At 39.9% G+C, this 17,404-nt stretch overlaps 1 long non-coding RNA gene across 1 annotated transcript in view; it reads right to left on the bottom strand.

The window, feature by feature from the left end:
* LOC142489202 (uncharacterized) overlaps positions 1–16,923 on the bottom strand; it is a 34,033-nt gene extending 17,110 nt beyond the window's left edge. The window contains exon 1 of the long non-coding RNA XR_012799818.1: positions 16,837–16,923. This is a non-coding gene — a long non-coding RNA (uncharacterized LOC142489202). The remainder of the gene's footprint in view (positions 1–16,836) is intronic.
* Positions 16,924–17,404: the final 481 nt, after the last annotated feature.

Genomic DNA, 17,404 nt, shown 5'->3' with positions numbered 1-17,404 from the left:
ACTTTATAAAAATGGTGGCATAACCTTTTTAATGATTTTACTCCAACAGCACTCACAACAAAACTCAGTGCTCTAGGACCTTCCTAGTCGAAGTTAGCTAAACACTATGCGCTGTGCTATAAGCTGCTGCTTTTTAAAACCATTTTCCTTTGCGCGGGTTACAGGAGAATATGGGCACAATAGCACATACATTTAAACCATGATATTATTATCACCACCTTATACTTGGTGGGACACACACAGACATTTTTAATACAATTATAGTGTTACTGCCATTACTGGGTTGCAGAGCAGGCATTATATAATTCTCCAGTCGGGCATAATACCTTTATTTACTGGCATGGGTACCCCCTCACCGTCACAACGTGCGCTCTCCAACTTTGGCGGGAGATGCCATTTTAGCTCGAGTCACTCACATGGCGGATTACCGGGCAAGGGGACAGTTCTTTCACAGACCACGCCGTGACCGCAATTCCTGCTGGAATCCGTTCCTTGTAGTTCCTCACAGCACATAGATTAGCAGTCTACCAAGAGTAGCTTCTACCCCAGGCTAGCAAAGCTCCATCTCGATACGCTGTACACGATCTTAGTCCATTACAAGCACTCTGTGGTTCCATAGTATGGCTACTGGCTTCTTCCCTATGCAGTACCCTTAAGCCACCCCTTCGAGGCTGCCGATATTGCAGACCCTTCCTTCAGTGGCTCCTGGGGCTTCAACGTACACCCCCTTTTAGGTATCTCGACAACCCGCCTTAGGGTGACTTAGAACAGCAATAGACTTTGTGTCTCCAGACCATTCACCCGATAGGACAGTCTAAGTCATAGTTTCATGGTGGGGAAAGTGGTCCCTATTTATGTATGCTGGGGTCCCCTGAACACTATACCTAGCCTCCCTCCTTCTTTAGTACTTGCTGTGGAAACATACCTTGTTACTTCCAGCTTGTTTCGCTGAAAGCCTGTCCTGTTACAGATCTCAGCAGCACCTCCAAATTTAACAGTGTTTCCCCCACCCAGTCGCAGATAGGGGCCATTACAGGGTGTGTGTGGTGCATATACCAGCAGGCAACAGGAGGGCTGAGTCGTCCGCTGATGGTAGTGGAGACACAGGAACAGGCTTCTGGGGTTCATACCCCACATATTTACTTAGCAGTGCAGCGCCACCATCTGCCATGGACTCCAGGAACTGAAGGTGATCTTCAACGGTAGAAATTATTGTCTCTCCCCCACAGTAAGGTCACGCACCCGTCCGGAGGTATATTGCAAAACAGGAACCGGGTTTTTACTACATTCAGTTACACAGCAGTCTTCTGCCGGATGCAGTCTGTCAGGTAAGCTATCACTGAAGATGGTCCCTGGACCACCACTACAGGCCAAGGGCACCCGCAGCCATCCTAGCTCTTCCCCAGCTCCCTAGCGGAGGCAGAGGTAAGGTACACACTCGCTCTCCCCCAAGGGGAAGAGGAATAGAGTAGGCCCAATATGCAGCCTCTCCAATGTGTGACCTTCCTTCCTCAAGTGGGAAGGAACAACCTACTAATTTTAGGGCGTCCTGCCCTTAAGTACAGCCAGAGGGTGGGCACCCCGTTGTCCCAGCTACAACAGGATGTACCACCCCTTGCTGTCACTCAAGTGCAGTACCAAGGGTGAAGGGGAAAACCCCATACCAACTACGGGCAACCTGATAGTACCAGGGTTTACTGCCAGCCCATTGGGTAGAATAGTAGCCAGGGGTACCCAGCTACACAGAGTTTTTAAAAGGAGCAATACATTTTGATTTTAACTTTCATACTGATAAAAGAATAGTGGGTACTTGCTGTTGTAATTGCTTCTGCTGCTGTTCCTGCATTTCTGAAGACCGGAACTTAAAAAAAGATTTCAAGTTAAGATTTGTTTCCAACTTAAACAGTTCTACCTCCAGATCAAATTGTCTGGGATGGGTTATAGGGACAAAGGAAGGGCCTTTGGTTAATACTGTTATCTCCTTCTCTGTTAGGCTACAATGTAATAACTTAAGTAAGCACAATTTGGTTATTAATTTATGTGGGAGCGTAGTAGTAGTAGTGTTGGGAATAGAGACGTGGACCTTACGAGACGGGAAATGTATAGGATCCATAGACTCAAGGCACTTGTCCCCAGGGGCATTAATGTTGACATAGAACTGGGGGTATTTTTAATTTAGATCGCTCCCAACAAACAGTTGTTTCCTACGGCTATGATCTTGATGTCTTTCTCTTGCACTTAAAACAGGTCTTTTGGTCTCCCTTTACCTTGGAGTTACCTTTTCCTCGACTCTCCATCTTTTTTGGATTACTCTCATTTGCATTTAGTCTGTCGAACCATCATTATTTGGGTCCACAGGGTATACACTACAATCAGAGACATTCAAAGATCTCAACTAAGGGTGAACAACGATACGATTCTTCCTATGGTCTTTTGATTGCTACTTATCTGTTCTTCCAGTGAGGTTTTATAACCACAGAAACACAGTATGACTACCCATGATGGGGTATATGAATCATAACAGCTGTGGCATATTTATAGACTAGAGAAATAGTTACTACCTTACAGTCCAATATGTTAAGTACAAGAAGTTTCTCCAACTATAAAGACTATATATAATGCAAAAATCTAGGGCAGTCATCCAGAGGTCTTTGATATACAGTACACTAATGCTGTAGGTGGAAATGAGCACTAAAAGAAAGAAGTAAGACCATATAGCTTGAATAAAAAATCTTAATAAAACTAAAATAAAATTAACTTTTTTTAAATATTCAAAACATTTTCTCCCCAGAAAAATTTCCAATATTTTTTTTTACATTTAACAAAAATCAAACTAAGAACCCCATGGGGGAATATCGATCTTGGGATAGTAAAATGATTAGTTTATAAATCAATTTTTAAAATCACAAGAATGTGTCTTCTGCCCAATCAACATGTTTCACTCTCGAAATAACTATTTTTTATTTCCATCTTCCATGTGCAACATGGCCCGAATAATGGTGGAAGAAAAGCCCGTCACTGTGGGGATATTGATTTTCTACGTTTAAATCTCGTAATTATGTTATATTGGAATCCCCTTTGATCTGCCATCTACTAGAAAGTGGATGCATGTTACAGACACTACTTCTTAATGGCCCCCATATATCATACAATATACTGTTTGTTGTTGTAGAAATGTTTGAATTGATGTTGTTTGGATATTCCCCATGTCTGTGGAAATATATAAAAGGAGCTAACACATTATGTTAATGTTTAGTGGTTTTTCTACTTAAGATGAGGGATTTTGTTCTATACATGTAATATAAAGAACCTCTGTGTAGATACACAGTTACCTTTAGGTGCAATGCAGATTTTAATGCTGTGGTTTTTATGTTATGACCTCATTACCATTTTTTATATGAGTCTGATATATATCTATATAACCAATACTATGTATTTAGGTACTTGGATGTTACTTAACGTAACTAACTGTTACACCTCCTGATACTTGCGCTCTATTAGAGAATGTACTTCCTTGTGAACTGTCATATAGGTTGTATCTTTTCTTGATTTGAGCAATTTGACATTAAAGACAAGTGCGACTGTCTCGTAGGTGGTTTAATATATATTTATTTATTATTCACTGTTTATATCCATATACAGGGCCCCCAATGTGACCTCTGTGAACCGGTGTGTATGGTTAACCCAAAGATGGGGATCCGAAGGGTAAACCGACACATGAAGTCATAATCACCAATCCATTAATCTAGCACTAAATAAGTGGTTAATTGATTGATTAGAAGGGATATATATATACTGTACTGGCCGTCGGATGGTGCTGCAAGGGTATTTGTTTAGCAGCACCTGTCTGCTACTTAGCATCTTAATTCCTATGGAAGCAATAAGGGTGTACTTAGTTTTTCATAGCTTCTCCATTTTGGCTTTATTTTTGTTAAATAAATCATGACACGGTGTAATATATGTCATGTGTTGTTCATCTGAGATTGTATTTACCTAATTTTAAAACCTGCTAAGGAACAGATGATTGTTATTATGTCCTAATATATAAAACCATAGAATTCAAAGAGGGTGTTCTTTCTTTTTCACACCACTGTGTGTGTATATATATATATAGGAAAGAACGACAAAAAATCAGATCTACGATCATGGCTACTACTACCTCCTGAACACAAAGGGTCTATGATGGCGCTCTCATACAGCTAAAGATATTAAACCAATATTATACGTATTGTATTGTATTGTATTGTATGTCTTTATTTATATAGCGCCATAAATGTACATAGCGCTTCACAGTAGTAATACATATCATTTAAATAACAAATAATATAAATAACAGATAATGGGAATAAGTGCTTCAGACATACTGTAAAAGTAACATTAAGGAAGCAGTCCCTGCTCCGAGGAGCTTACAATCTAATTGGTAGGTAGGGAGAACGTACAGAGACAGTAGGAGGGAATACTAGTAAGTGCGTCTGCAGGGGGCCAAGCTTTATGTGTCGTGTCCATGATTATCCAGTGCTACTCATATGCTTCTTTAAGCAGATGTGTCTTAAGGTGAGCCTTAAAGGTGGATAGCGAGGGGGCTAGTCGGGTATTGAGGGGAAGGGCATTCCAGAGGTGTGGGGCAGAAAGTGAGAAAGGTTTAAGGCGGGAGAGAGCTTTAGATACAAAGGGGGTAGAAAGAAGACATCCTTGAGAAGAACGCAAGAGTCGGGATGGTGCATAGCGGGAAATTAGGGCTGAGATGTAAGGAGGGGCAGAAGAATGTAAAGCTTTAAAAGTGAGCAGGAGAATTGAGTGTGAGATGCGGGATTTAATCGGAAGCCAGGAGAGGGATTTCAGGAGGGGAGATGCGGACACAGATTTAGGAAAGAGTAGAGTGATTCTGGCAGCAGCGTTTAGGATAGATTGTAGGGGAGACAGGTGAGAGGTAGGAAGGCCGGACAGCAGGAGGTTGCAGTAATCGAGACGTGAGAGAATGAGGACCTGAGTCAGAGTTTTAGCAGTTGAGTAACAGAGGAAAGGGCGTATCTTTGTGATATTGCGGAGGAAAAAGCGACAAGTTTTAGAAACGTTTTGAATATGAGAGGAGAATGAGAGAGAGGAATCAAGTGTAACCCCTAGGCAGCGTACGTGGGCTACTGGGTGAATAATCGTATTTTCAATAGCAATGTGGAAGGAGGTAGTAGGGCCAGGTTTGGGAGGAAGTATAAGGAGCTCTGTTTTTGCCATGTTAAGTTTCAGTCAGCGGATGGCCATCCAGGATGATATTCCAGAGAGGCATTCAGAAACTTTGGTCTGTATAGCAGGTGTAAGGTCAGGGGTTGAAAGGTAAATTTGTGTGTCGTCAGCATAGAGGTGATATTCGTGAATACATATATATATAACTGTTATACGGAATATGTTATTTATGTCTTAGAGTGCCCATGTGGGCTACAGTATGTGGGAAAAACTAAAAGAGCTATCTGAACACGTATTGTAGAACATCTAAGTAACATTAGAAGATGCATACTAACACATAGTGTGTCAAAACATTTTGCTAAATATTCATAGTTCAAACACTAAGGGTTTAAAATTCACTGCTATTGAGAATGTGTTACAATACTGGAGAGGTCGCAGTAGGGATATAGATCTGAGCAAACGCGAGATGTATTGGATACATAGACTTAACACCTTAATACCCAACAGCCTAAATGCTGACTTCGAATTAGCTCCATTCCTTACATGATATTAATTAATACCCTTTGCTCTGATTGGTCTTCCTACGGTAACCCCTCCGGTATATACTGTTCATATTGCTGTTGCTGTTATTATTCCATTCGTTTATTAGGTATCCTGTTATTTTATATTACTTAGTGATTCATTTAGGACTAGCACTTTTTGAAAATTGAACAGCAGATTGTGTTATTACATTTTATGTTGGAACTGATCATCTCTTTATCTCTTTCTCTCTCCCGATCATTATGAGTTTTATTATTATTGCTATATAATCATTAGTCTATTTTAGCTATGTATTTTATTATGTATTATTATATTAATGCGCCGATTTGACCACAGAGTTTTGTACCGCATAATTAAGGTAAACCTGTGTGAATATTAAATTGATTGATTAATTAGATTAATTGTGTACCCTATATATTGTTGTGGACCCACTAGGGGTATTAATCATGCTCCTGAGGAAGCTGTCATAGACAGCGAAACGCGTAGAGCCATTCATAGTTGCTGCAGCTGCCCTTGAACTGAAGGCGCCTGAGTTGCTGTGTTTCCCTGCTGCTCGTCTCCAAAGCTCCCCGAAGGGACGTTGTCATTCCCACACCGGATGTGACGTCAGACGCCACTTGCCAGCTGGCTCGACGAGAGTCACGGAGAGAAGAAGCAGTCAGCTGTTCCACACGGGTCCGGCACTCTACTGCCTCAAGTTAAAACCTTATATGTACATGAATTATGTACTTATGGTGAGTACGATTCCTACTATTGTTTTTTATCTATAAATTTTATATTGCGATCTGTACCATGGTCTGCCCTTGTTTTACATGACATTCATCCTGCAACACCTTCTGAGATTCTATCTGGCTGCATCTCCTGCTGAAAACCACTTACACTGCTGGGTATCCAGACCCACTTCTACCGGTTGTGTAGACATATGCTGTTTATACTCTGACCTGCTGTAAGTAGGCACTTCTGCAGAGCCAAGATTTAATCTATCCAGATTGTGTTGATTTACTGCACTATTATATGTTTCTTGATGCATTCCCGATATCTTCGCTCCCTTCCCACCCTGGACAAGACATTTCTGAAAGGAATCTGTACATATTCCTTGGAAGGTTGAGAAATTTATTGGAGTTCACCTTTACACACAGTGTTTATTTACTAATTTTAGGCACTACATATTGGGTGTTTTTAGCGCTGTTTCAAGTCACGTTTGGTTTACTTTGACTGACATTTTGGACATCTTCCCCACTTTGTTCACTTATATACAAAATTGACTCTATAGTCATTCACAAACTTCTTGAATTTCTGTTTTTTACAGTGATTTAAATCATCCTTGATTTTTTGTAAACAGGTTTTTAAGTCCCTCAAAAATTGAACTGTTGCATCACTTTGGTGATCTGTTAAATTAAAATCTCCAATTTCAAGATGTTGTGACTAACTTTAGTCAATTGTGTTTCCACTTCTTCAATCACTAGTAGTATAAGATCAAGTAATGCTCTATTCAATATTTTACTCCAGTTCTCACAGAATTCAGTATTTTCTATACCAATTGTAGGATGCTTACAGATTCTAAACCCCCTGGGGATTAATTTCTGTTTGTAATATTTGTAATTTTCAGTTAGGCTGTTGCCGTGTGAAAAGAGCTCACTCCTTTTCAATCTTTCCAAATCTTTAACATGATCATTAGGTCTATTCAGACCAAAGGTGTGGATCTGAAGAGGATTTTATTCATCTCTTCATTAAAAGTTTTTTTCTCTGTTTGTTATTCCAAAGGAGAGGTTAACCAAACCTTCCTTAATCCTCACAAAGGCTATCACTATACAGAATGCACATCCAGCAGGCAAAACACAGACACAGTTTCAGAACGTTCTAGGATATTTAGTCGCGGCCATTTCAACTAAACCAAATCTCCGCCGGCGTTTGACCACCTCGTTGCAGGGAACCACTGCCGCCAGCCACTTCACCACTATGGTAAGTCACTAACCTTAGCACTTATCCTAAAACCCCCTAATCTTAAACCCTAATACTAATGCTACCCCTTGCCCTAAAACCCCTAAAGTTAACCCCCTACCCTCTAAACCCCCTAAAGATAACCCCTTCCCTATCTACTACAACCCCTAAAGTTAAACCTTTACCCTAACCGCTAAAACCCTTAAAGTAAACCCCATACTCTGCGGCAGATCATCCATCGTTGCTTTGGCAGAGGGTCCCCCAGCAGCTAAATGCAAATGGGACTTGTTTGCAGCTAGACAGCCGCGACCAAATGTCCCATTCTGGTTCATGCTGGATGAACAGTGTTCCTGGGAATCTTTATCTTTATTTTCACTGAAATAAAAAAGCAAGAAGAAAATATAGTTTGTGTGAAGCAAAAACACAAAAGAGTATTGTTGTTATGTTAAGCTATAAGTGGTTATAGGCTATATCTTAAGTGATCATCTTTATGAGAGAATATATAGTTAGACTATAGTTTCACTAGAGGTTGACTAGGGACTGGATCTACTGCAAACTCTTCTACACAAGGCAACAAACTATGAGCTTATCTGACCACACTATGGTCCCATGCTTGTTAGTTTTAACACCCCTGTACACTTTATTTACTGCAGCCTCTTCCAGCAGACTGCACACAACTTCCCACCCCTCAACCTTCCAACCAACTGCTCTGCAAACCCTGAATAGGCCCTAGCTTTGCAATACAGCAAAACATTTTGGTAAGGAAGAGGCACACCTCTGCTTTTAAGTCTGCACACACTCACTTGACTCACAACAGCTTCATGCAACATTACCTACCTCTGTAATACTGAACCTGCTAGGTAACTCAACTTTGCTCTTTCTTGTGGCCTCATAGAAATGTTACTCTCTCTATCCATTACAATCACCTCCCCCCTGACCCACACCCAATATCTTTAAAGACCCTGCGTTACTCAAAAGCCTTGCATCATCAACTGAATGCTGGTGGAGAACTCTGAAAACCAGCACACCAACTACGACTCACTCTAATGGCAAACATCAAAAATGTACAACTTGCAAACAACTACAGTACTCAAATTTCTACTCATACTGTTACTCTCTTTAGCAGGTTATATTGAACGTAACCCAGGCCCTCTTTTTTCAACTCTGTCCCATACAACTGCAAATACCTCCTTCAAATTCCTTAAACGTCTATCTGTCTCCCATAAAAATATCCAGAGCCTGTTGCCCAAACTGGATGAACATGGAACCGTATGCATAAACCCAAATCCACCATTCTCCCAGAAATATGACTTACCCCTAAATCCCTTGATGCAAATATTGCCATTCAGGTTAACTCCATCTCTAGGAAGATAGATCAAAGAGAGGAGGAGGGGTGTTATTTATATATTGCAGACACCTTACAATTTAAACTGTTGAATTGCTCCCAAGCCTCCCCTTTTCTAAGCCCGTCCTGATTGCTGGCATCTACCACCCTCCTAAAGCCCCTCTACAGTCCCTGACTGATATCACCCAATTTCTTGGCTCCATTTCCTCCCTGAATGAGAAGAGTGAGTTGCTTGTTCTTGGGGATTTCAACTACAATTGGCTCGACCCTAAAAACAACAAAATCCAGATACAACTCAAGTAACTTAACCTAACGCAACTAATTTTCCAACCCACACAGACAAACCTGAAATTTCTCAACCATTCCTTGCTGATTGGTGTCTCTCCTCAAATCCCAGCAGAATCCAATCCTCTGGCATCCTTCCTGAAATTTTCTGTGACAATGCAATAGTGTACTGTGCAAAGAAAATTAAACCACTCCAATCAAGCCCTAAAGTTCTCATCACTAGAACTTTAACCCACAAAACTTTAACCCACAACAGTTTCTGGATGACCTTACCAACTGCCCTTGGTACAGTTTAGACTTAATTCCTGACCCCGATTCTGCGCTTGACAATTTCCAATCAGAGTTCCTTAAACTCTGTGAAACCCATGCTCCACTATGTAGAATAAGAGTTCTGGACCCACCTTGCATCGATTGCAACTGACCTTATAGCGCTCTACCATTTCAGGGATGCCTTGTGGAAAAGCTACAAAGTAACTGGCACTACCAACGGTCTTAATAACTACAGATGCCTGAGGAATATGTGCACAAGGCAAACAAAGGAACATAGGGCACAACGGATTTTGCATATCCAAACTCATTTATTGAGCCAACAGAACGTTTCGACCATGATGTTCTTTATCAAGTGACAATGCCATAAACACAATCCCTTCTAACAACATATAAATTGTGCCCCAAACCCCCACAATGCAACCTGTTCAATCAATGGTGATGGTATCCATGTCCCTTTAACCAATGTCCAGTCTGCATCATTGAGTAGGTGATCCCCAACAGATTTTAGTGTTCCTCTGAGCATCGTGGTGTTCAAATCCTCCCCACTTCCGTGTTGTTTGGCATCCATCTTGCTGACGTCATCAATCCGGGTCCTCAGCAGTTGGAACACATCCGGGTCCTCGTGTGTTTCAAGTCCGTGCATGCGCGGTGAATGTCCATTCGATCTTCTTCATCCCTTCTCAATTTGGAACGCATAAAGCGCAGACTGCATGTCAGTCATTGCGCATGCGTTAGTCATTCAACCTGCGGTCCTGCAAGTATAAAGGGGATTAGCTGATCTTCGTTTTTCATCTGTAGTGGTCCATTCCTTCTCAATTTGGAACGCATAATGCGCAGACGGCATGTCAGTCATTGCGCATGCGTTAGTCATTCAATCTGCGGTCCTGCAAGTATAAAGGGGATTAGCTGATCTTCGGTTTTCATCTGTAGTGGTCCATCAGTGCGTCATCTTCTTCTGTCAGTCAATGGGGGGGATATCTTCGTCATCAGAAGTCCACGGTGTTTGCAAAAAGAAAAAAGGGGGGATAAATCAGCACACCACTATATGAACTAGCTGCTAATATATAATCTTACTGTGAAAAGTGAGAGATAATAAAAAAGATTAAAAAAGGTTGGTCTTTGTCAATTTTTAGAAATACATAGCCCCAGAGATATACTGACCTGACCGTTTATATAAATTTAGCTAATACAGCAAGCAGTGGCAGCAACCTATGGAAGATGTGGTTTTAGCTAAATCTTTTTAATCTTTTTTATTATCACTCACTTTTCACAGTAAGATCTCTCCCAACACTGTCCACAATTTTAAATTTGTCCCAGTATCTGAAGAGGAGATTACACAAGTGCTCCTCAAATTAAAACCAAGCAGCCTATGTGGACCTGACTGCAAGGTAAGTTCCTAAGACTTGTGCCCCAACCATTGCCAAACCAATTGCTTCCACAGTCAACTCTATCCTATCTGCAGGCCATATCCCACAATCCATATCTTCAAAAGTGGGGACAAAAACTCAAACTACAGGCCAATCTCTCTTCTCCCAATACTATCCAAAGTCATGGAAAGATGTGTTCACTCCCAATTAAGTGATTGGACAGAGAGAAGAAGAGGCCTGCCGGTGGGGAGAGCCGGGGCCCAGTGGCAACTGCTTTGCCCGGCCACCAGGCACCCCGCCGCCACCAGGGCCCAGGACATTTAGGATGTTTAAACATATGTGTTTTGTTTGTTTGTATTTAATATGCATTTATTGTATGTTATTTGCACATGTAGGATAGCAATGGATTGCATCACTGAGGAATATAATATTATCAATTAAAATTGTATATTATTACTATTTTTGGGGGGAATAGGAGCTGTATTTCTTACAACACCTTTAAAATGTATTAACCCCCTGTAACAATTTGTGTAATTGATGTTGCAGTGGTGAATGTTCTGTTTGAACAGCCTTTTTGCAGTAACCATAGTGATGCAGCCCTTGCAGTCCTTTTTTGGAATATGTAATGAAATTAAGTGGAAATTGGCCACAGCTTTTTGAAATTGGGATGAATAGATCCAAGGAAGGGTTATAAATATCAGAGGCCCACACTAGTGACGTCACCCCTGATGAAGCACGTCTTGTGCGAAACCGGTTGAGGTCGTCACCACTATTACGGTATCAAGCACATTGACGGTGGAACTCCCTGACCCTAAGTAGCTGGAAGTGGTCTAGCACTTGGAGGTACAAGTGAGGTTAACCCCGATTTGGCGTTGGTGCAGGCGGCTGCATGCAGGATGCTCTCAGAAGCTGATCAACTGCTTTGGCATCTTATCACATCTGGGTGCTGTGAGTTGTTGACCAATAGGAACTCACAGCTGTGAGTTCTAGAGACACTGTGATCGTCGGTCAGCGCAGCTCTCATTCGGTGTTGAGAGGAGGCTGCTTTTACTTACTTACATGTGAGTAAGTTATGTATGTTTGTGTGTCCTCTAATACACATTTCTGCCTTTGAATCTGGTGCGCTGTTCCCTCTCTCCTCTCTCTTGGCAAAAGGTGACACATTGTGTGCTCATTTGCATGTCATTTCCCAGAATCCCTTGCTGCAGTGGGAGAATCCCTTGCTGCAGACCTGTCTAAGACATGGGAATGTGCTCACAAGTTATATTCTTTATTGGCTATATGCTAACGGTGGAGGTTTTTTGACGCCTTGTTCACCCACCATAACTTAAAATGTACACACCCAAACCCACACCCCCTCTCTCTCTTTCCCATCACCAGAAAGTGAAGTGTGTGGCACGGAAGCGTAGACAAATTCTGGGGATGCCACCCGGATTCTAGATGACGAAATGCAATGGCGAATTTCATGCCATGAATCGGATTAGGCATCAGAATGGGAGAATTCCGCCATTTCATGTCCTATGGAATTGCACTGCTTAGTTAATATGGGCCTTAATCTGCATTAATTAATTTATTTTAATAGTACTTAAATGTTATGTGGTTACTCTTTTTGAGGAACTGTTTCTTTAACTCATGGAGCCTCACACAAAAAATGATGCGTGCACTATAGTTACAGCTATAGCCCGATTTTATGTCCTCAGGAAGAAAATCAAAACACAGCAGCTCCAGGAACAGTTCATCCTACAGTATGTTAATTTAATGGGGAGAGATAGTGTACTCATCCTATACTAACACATATCGATCCAGGGGCAAAAAAAAAAAAAGAACGAAACAGAACAGTGAAGAATTTGTCAATTCAGTATCATAAGGGAAAAAATAAATTCCTTTCTGACTCTGGCAATCAGATTTCTACCTAGATCAACATCCTTCCTTTGTTTTGGATTTTTGGCATATCCCTGTATATCTTTCCTTTCATAAAAGATGTCTAACCTTTTCTTAAAGATTTCTATTGTATCTGCCATCACAGTCACCATTGTTATTAAATCCAGAATTGAACTGCCCTTGCTGTAAATAATCCTTTGCTTCTGGTGAAATCTAAATTCCTCCACTCTCAGGGCCTGACCATGTGTCATCTACCTATAAGGTAGAACCCAACATGTGTCCATCTCAGGCTCTAACTCCAACCCCCTGGATATCACCTGTGGTGTACCGCAAGGCTCTGTTCTGTGCCCCTACTCTTTTCAGTGTTCATCAATGATCAACCCACAGCTTGTCAGGAAGCCTCAATACACATGTATGCAGATGACACAATCCTATATGCACACAGCCATAGCCTCTCCGACCTTCAACATATACTTCAGTCTGACTTTTTGAGACTCGAAAAATGGATTTCCCAAAACAAACTGTTTTTAAACACTGACAAGACTGTAACAATGGTATTTGGGACCAAGACTAAATTTTTAAAGCTTCCAGCGACTGAGCTCCAGATTAGAACCAACACTAACACCACCCTAACCCCTGTCACTAGTTTTAAATACCTGGGCATATGGTTTGACTCCCACTTAACATTCGGGATGCACATTGATACCCTGACAACCAAGACCTATGCCAAACTAGGGGTACTTTACAGGACCAAATCCTCCCTAAGTCTCCTGGTCAGAAAGCATATCGCACAGCAGATGCTAATGCCAATTATTGACTATGGAGACATAGTATATGGCTCGGCACCTCAAACCCACCTTAGCAAACTTTACACCCTCTACAATTCAATTTGTCATTTTGTTCTCCAATGCAACTATAACACACACCACTGTGAAATGCTCAAAGAACTAGATTGGTCATCACTCGAGTCTAGGCGCAAAGTTCACCTTTCCTGTCTTGCCATCAAATTCTTTATGGGCAAGCTACCCAGCTACCTGAACAAGCTCCTCACCCCTACCACATGCAGTACCTATCATCTGAGATCAGACTCCAAAAGACTGTTCATGGTCCCAAGGCTCAACAAAGTATCCGGACGTTCCTCCTTCTCTTACTGTGCACCCCAAAACTGGAACAACCTACCAGAGACTCTCACATCCACCACCAGTTTAAGTTCTTTCAAATCTAAGGCTATCACACATTTTAATCTGGTCTGTAACTGTTTCATACGCCCATAATATATATTATCTTTAACTGTGCATGCAATTTCTTGTATATAATGTATACCCTGCTCATTTATGTAACTGTATTTGTAACCATGTATTATTTGTCTTAACTCTGAGCCCAGGACATACTTGAAAACGAGATGTAACTCTCAATGTATTATTTCCTGGTAAAATATTTTCTAAATAAATAAATCTCTACTATCCTTAGGATGAAATGTTCCCTTGAAAGTTATTTGTATTGACCTAGAATATACAGTATTTGTAAACAGTAATCATATCCTCTCTTAGATGTCCTTTGTATCACGTGAGGATAAAAATTGAGAATGTATGGTACAGCTATTCTATTGAATAAATACATTTACCCAGGTACTGTGTGCTTGCACATATTGTAGCAGTGAACAAAATAGGACAAAAGTAGTCATTTATCTATAGCCAATAAGTGTAAAAAGTTGTGGCAACACCGTTAGTGCAATTGAAGCAAACATAGACACTACAAATATTATCATTTTATAAAAGTTATACTAACTGGATCGATTGTACTAAATAAACTATTGCAAGGTTATTTCTTTTTTTGCCGATTTCATCAGTTCCACAATTGGGACACTGGTAAATTCCTCACACATTATTAGGCATTCTTTTTACATTCTTCCCGACAAGCTTTCCAAGTAGTAAAAATTACGATTGAAAATTTCGGCATTGACACATGGAGATTGTAAATGTACTGGGACCACCCACATACTTAATTGAGACCATTTGGTGGCCATTATATATTAAATGCCCCAAATCATTATTCACCAAAGCTCAAATTAAACATTTTAATACATAACACTATAATAAAGAGCCCTGTCAGCCACATCATTTTAACATGATATGTTACATGTACAGTGTAATGAGGCATTTATATTAAATGATTTGCTGATGTGTATACTAATACATTAACATGCTATGTCAAAAACATTATCTATAATCGGAGTGATATTTTTGTAATTCTTTCCGTGTAGGAATTCAAAGTAAACAAAATGTAGAACTACCACATATCATGGCCATCCTTTAAAGCAGCTTTATAAGGTAATAGCAATGATGGTTTCAGAGAAAAACGTGACTTTTTCCACTGTATAATACAAAGGCTGGGTTTTTCTAAAGGTTGTTAAGCGAGTGATAATGTACATTTTTAAATAATGCCAATATTATCACCCATTTAATAGCCTATTTACTAAGAATAATATATAACGGAAACACAGACAAAGGGTTCCCCAATGAATGCACTCGCAGTAATGAGAAGTGTGAAAATTAAAACCCTTTTAATGGTGAATAATCTAAAATAGTTTTGTATAGAAGGACTAGTATGCATGACCAAATCCTTAAACCACATACATATAAGATTGTAGCGTTATATTTAGTGCTCATCCAGACACTTCTATCTTTTTGTGTCCTATATAGTCCTTATCATTATATCCAATAGGGCAACTGTCAGTACTGTATAATCACATATAATAGTTGGTTTACGCTCAGCTAATTACATCTCTGCCACAACAATATACAGTATGGCCTTATTTACTTTAACCCAGAGATAAAGTAGGAAAAGAACAATTCTATCTCTGTGCAAAAAATCACTGTAAAGTGAATGAGCTTGATGCCGACAGTCTAAAATACACAAAAAATATAATGTTAAAATTAAGTTACCAAGGGAACACACTTAAATGACATAGCCACAATGTAACCATATACTATTGTGGGTCATGTACTGATAAAGTAGATGAACTTGTACTGGCAAATAAAATATGAGTCTCTTCCTATTTACTTATGATTGAATACAGAGCATCATTGTTAGTTTTACTGGAATCGTGGCAAGTAACAGATATTGTTTTTAGGCTCTAAATGAGGGCATATGTGAAATAACCCTTTATTGATAGGCGCACATAAACGTTCATTTATGCCTAGAGGCGTGGTACAATGACCGCATCAAGTTATAGCATCATAGGTAGCATATTACAGACATTTATAACCATAAACACATTACAGCTTTGTAAGTTATATCTGTTTTAAAAAACCCTTTAGCGAATTGTACATTAGTTTAAGCTTTCTTTTAAGTCACTGATGTGAAATAATAGTCAAATCTTGTAATTATTTTACATCATCTCGTAGGTTACTTAGTTATAAACTCAATACAAACACAGTCCTGCGTATTTGCAGTTTCAATTGCATATACTGTCTTTAATTTAAAAAGATATCCCATAATGCAAGAGGGAGTAATATAGTGACAAAACATAGATAAATCCACTATCAAGACTAATTCTGTACAGTCGCTATAGCTAGCATAATCAACTCAGTTGATCTACTGCTTAACCGTAAAAAAGTTGTTACTTTCATATGATAAAAGGAGGAGAATAATGGTCTCACTATTCTATGCCAATTTCAAATCTGCAGTTACAATTGCTTCTTATACTGCTTTTAGAGGCACACTCTAATGTGTATTTAAGCCTCGAGGCCCGGTTCAGTGTCCACATCCAATTATAGCCTCAAACAATATATATTGCAGTATAATCGAAGCTGGCAGTGTCAAACGCATATTTCTTTGGCAACATTGTTAGCTATACGTATTAGTATACATATACAGCTAACATGGGTAATAGTGTGCAACACATATTTCTTAGCTAACATTGTTAACTATACGCATTATTATACATATGTAACACTTATAGTTCAGCTGTTATTTTGTAACCTGAACTGGTAGCTGTTTCTAAAAAATTGGCTATATTTATACCGAAGCTTCTGAAGATACAAATATAGGAGTACTCATCCGTATGCTATCACAACGGGAGATCTCTCCATCACTGTGTTTGCCAAACAGACACCCACAGGTACTTCTGCATCATGACGTCACTCCGTCAAATCACCTGACGCACGTTTCACACTTGGCAGCGCTTTCTCAGAGGTGAATACGCTCAGAACACGTAAGGAACGTATATGTGATTGGTTGCTATGGCAACGGGCAAGAAGTTAACCCTTGCCATTGCATGCTAGTTTCTGATCACGCTAACATGAATAACTTTAGAGGGGAAATTAATAGAATCGCTTAAGTGCAATACTGTAACTTAGCATTAATTCACTAGGTACAACAAATGATACATAATGTTATAGACACTGTCTTTTTAGATATAGTAAATATAAACATCCTAGATCCAGCACAAAACTCCTCATTTAGTGGAAGTTATATACCTCATATAAATACTTAGTTACATACCCTAGGATTGATAGGAGGAATACATATGGTTATAAGTTAAAAATAACTATTGTGAGGCTATTTAGGATAAATTATGTTAAGATGACTA

This window comes from Ascaphus truei, chromosome 3 (assembly GCF_040206685.1).
Source record: "Ascaphus truei isolate aAscTru1 chromosome 3, aAscTru1.hap1, whole genome shotgun sequence".
NCBI classification, from domain to species: Eukaryota; Metazoa; Chordata; class Amphibia; order Anura; family Ascaphidae; genus Ascaphus; species Ascaphus truei.
The sequence above is the reverse complement of the archived record's forward strand: the minus strand, read 5'-3'. Positions and strand labels throughout refer to the sequence as shown.